Source organism: Opisthorchis viverrini (genome assembly GCF_000715545.1).
Source record: "Opisthorchis viverrini unplaced genomic scaffold opera_v5_146, whole genome shotgun sequence".
In the NCBI taxonomy this organism is placed as follows: domain Eukaryota; kingdom Metazoa; phylum Platyhelminthes; class Trematoda; order Opisthorchiida; family Opisthorchiidae; genus Opisthorchis; species Opisthorchis viverrini.
The window spans coordinates 1,016,217-1,020,224 of record NW_008751801.1 but is presented as its reverse complement, the minus strand read 5'-3'; positions in this window follow the sequence as shown (position 1 = coordinate 1,020,224).

Genomic DNA, 4,008 nt, shown 5'->3' with positions numbered 1-4,008 from the left:
TGACATCAGTTGGCAGCCATATCTTGCAGCGTCTCCAACCAGGCGCAGTGAGAATCATGCGGTCCACATCCTGGAAGGCGAGTAGCACCGACAGCACCCAAGCGTTTCGTGATCTCCTTCATACCCCTCTGCTAAGTCAAGGGTTGGCCACCTCTCTGCTTACGCCATTCTGAGTTGGGCATGGAAAGCAACACTCTCTTCAGCAACCGACTGTTAGGCATACGTAACACATGTCCCAACCAACGCAACTTCTGGTGCTGGACACGTTCTTCAATGGAAGTAACCGTTACACAACCGAAAACTCGCTTACTAACTGCCTCGTTACATATGAATCGACGCCAACTCACACGAGCAACGGTTCTGAGACAATGACTGTGGAACACATGAGGACGTCTCGGTTCCGCTGCTAGAATAGGCCAAGTCTCACAGCCATACAACAAAACAGCCCGTACTGTAGCTTGATACACATGTCCCTTCAGATTCAGGGAGTTTATCTCTGACACCATAAGTGTCCCAAGTTAGCAAACGTGGCACGAGCCTTGCAGATTCGTGCATTCACCTCATCTGTCACGCTACAATCAGAACTAATACAACTTCTAAGGTACGTAAAATGCTCCACAACTTCGAGCGTCTTCCCAAGATACGCCCCACAAGTTCCACTGCCTCTCCCTGGATTTTAAGCGGCACGTTCAGTGACTGCACGTAGAGGAGCATGACCTTACGCTTTGTGGGTGCAAAGCGCATACCAAAGGACGAGATGACTTTGATCAGTTCATCCAAAAACACCTGCGCCTTCTTCTCTTCGAACATGAGAACGATGTCGGCTGCATATTCCCGACCGACAAGGTTTTCCTCACAGATTATTTGGACACCAGAGTTTTGGAGACCCTCCAGCGTTCGTCTTAGTATTTTGTCGATCACTAAGTTAGAAAGGAATGGGGAGAGTGGATATCCCTGATGGACGTCAGTTTGTGCACGGAAGTTTTTGGAAAGCTCGCCCTATACTATCACACGTCCGGAATTCTGGGAATACAGAGGGCATATTATGTTCACGAACTTCCGGAACATTCCTTGGTGGGCGTGCCTGTCAAGCAGAACAGATCGGTCAACCGAGTCAAAAGTGTCTTGGAAATCTAGGAGTACTACAATTATGGGTCGCTTATAAGTGTGGTGTTGTTCTAGCATCCGACAAAGTGTGAAGATTTGGTCAACGCAACCCTGCAAGGCCGGAATCTCGGTTGCAGCTCTCGATTTAGTGTCATACGAGCCACCATAAGGCGACGAAGCACCAGTGACGCCAACAGTCTCATTACGACCGGAGTCAGCTGATCCCCCTGTGGTTGCCACACTCACTCTAACTTGGATAGCAAACCCACTCAGGGATAAACCATACATGTCCTGTAGATTGGCACCCATTACAACTGTAGTAGTACAAATTACTAAGTTCATCCCACTGGGTTCTCTTGGTCAGTGACAACAATGCATAAGGGGCTGCCGATGTGCGGACTGATACCAGTTTGCACACTCTACAGTCTCATACGAGTAGAATGGGGTGGAATCACACGAATAACTAAATAATAATAATATTAACCATTCACTTTTAACGCACCCGAAAAAAATGCGAGGGCTGCGATAGTGCCAGGTTGCCCAAACATAGACAGGGGCAGTAGTGATGCCACGGCTGAGGTCGAACCGAAGACTTTTCCGTCAGTAGGCTAGCGCCTTAACCACTGAGCTATCTCGAGCTAAGAATCACAAGAAACGCTACAAATCAAGTGGAACGTATGGATGACTTGCGTTTTACCGCCATTCAGCTGGTGAACCAAGGGATACCTTAAGAGTAATATTGAGCGGCCTAAGATGAAAGCACAATGGTGATTCAAAAAGCGTGGACCGCTTTGGATGACCCACTATCATAATCAATTCGAATCATGGCAGCGTCTCAGTCAACTCCACGGTCGCATTATCAGTTATGGAGCAAGTGATCGAGACCATGTGCACAAAGCTGTTATAATCATCGTTCGAAGTCGTTACGAGATCTAGCGAATTAAAGCATTATCGACTGATCGGCGCAACCGGATGTAGGGTACTCAAAAGGGCAGGAACAGGGTGGCCTGGTTGCGTTTAGGCGAACGATCAAGAAATGGAAATTTTATGTTAGCTTTATGTAACCTTCGTCGTTCTATTTCACTAGTCCGGCTTACACGTTTGTGGTTATAGGGAGTGCATATAATGATGTGTATAAAACTATTAATATTATGAGAATGTGTATAATGGCTGTGGGGCGGCGAAAGCTGATGTTATGCATTCGAGAAATACACTGATTTGCAAATCAAAATATACTGCGATATCTCGAAAATCGTGCCAACTGAAACATGAGGCCGCCTGTGTGCAGCACATTCAGTTGTAGAATATCATAAACGAGAGGTCCAGTTGAGTCTCTCGTGAAAACCACATTGATTTGCAAATGAGTGTATTTCTCGAAAACGGTCCAATTTTTGTTCAAGTAGAACATAAGGTTGATGGAAACTCGGTGACTGCGCATACCTAATGAGCCCCAAGAAGGGCGTAACCGGTCGTGGGCTATCGAAGAGTTTTCAGCAACCTTGTGAGTAGTTCCCTGATGTTATGCTGTTGATAATGATGATGATGACGATATAAGGAGTTTGCGAACAGATATCATTCCCCAAGTGTGCCAGTATGCTCAGACTGCGTACATTAGTGACGAGTATTCCTACACGATCGTGATTGGGTCAAACAGATGGGTCGATGGGTAGTATGATGCATGCGAGACACGGGTGAAAACATAGCAGCCTGTTTGAAGGTTTTCAAAGTCTTTCATCTTGTCATCAAGTATCATTTTAAAGATGGTTTACGAAAGTTACAACCCCATTTTCGGGAGGTGTAATCGACTATGCCAAAGTTTAGACGAACTACACCCTTAGAGAGAATTGTATTAACACTCTGTTTAGCTGAATTAGCTTCCGTAACTAGTCCGAGTTGTCCAGAACTGGTAGTGGAATAGGTCCAAACAACTTGCACCAGCTACACTGAGATCGAAGATGCTGTTATAGGAACCGGAAACAGTGGCGTTTTTGCACACATTGTCCAAAATTAGAAAACACACGAGCAATAAACGATCGATTGGAACGTTGAGGAATGGTGAACAGGCAAAGTCTGATTGCAAGGCCGGACAGCGCAGAGGCAGGCAGCAAATTGACTAAGCGCGTGGGGTTGAAAGCACGTGAGCATTACAGGCGCGTGAGCAGATTTGAAACGAGAGACAAGAGTGACTAGGCTCACTGGGAATGCGTTTTCACATTTCCAAGCACTGTAGAACCACACTAACATGCTAATTTTGATATCCGAAAACCACCACGATGGGGTGTGATGAAACAAAAACAGGAAAATGACTGCAACCGTGACAATCGTGACGCTTGACCTCAGGTATACTTTTTTACATGACGTAAACTTCTAATTTTCGTATGAATAGTGCACATTTGATTGGAAGCAGACCGTGAATATGGTATGTTTGTCGTCCATTAAATTAGTCTTAACGAGATTTTGGCACAATCGCTCAGTTCACCTATTTCTCTTAATATTCAGGTACGGTGAAAGTCCTCGTTTCAGAATCTAGACACCATTGAGGTCAACTATAATTCCTTTTTGCTCTGACACCGAGCAGGCTAACTAATGTGTGTCAGTCCCTGCCGAGACCTGTCGTGTGTCCAAATTCCTAACCTCAAGTATTGTGTTAGATGCCACCTGATCGCTAGACACTCTATATCATTCCTGAACTACCAAGGTTCCCTCTCATTTTGTTGGATGGTCTCCCTTCACGAAACACGCTGTGCCTTGTTGTAAAGAAGAGTAAAGGTGGACTTCTGAGACAAGACTGTGGAACACATGAGGACGTCTCGGTTCCGCTGCTAGAATAGGCCAAGTCTCACAGCCATACAACAAAACAGCCCGTTCTGTAGCTTGATACACATGTCCCTTCAGATTCAG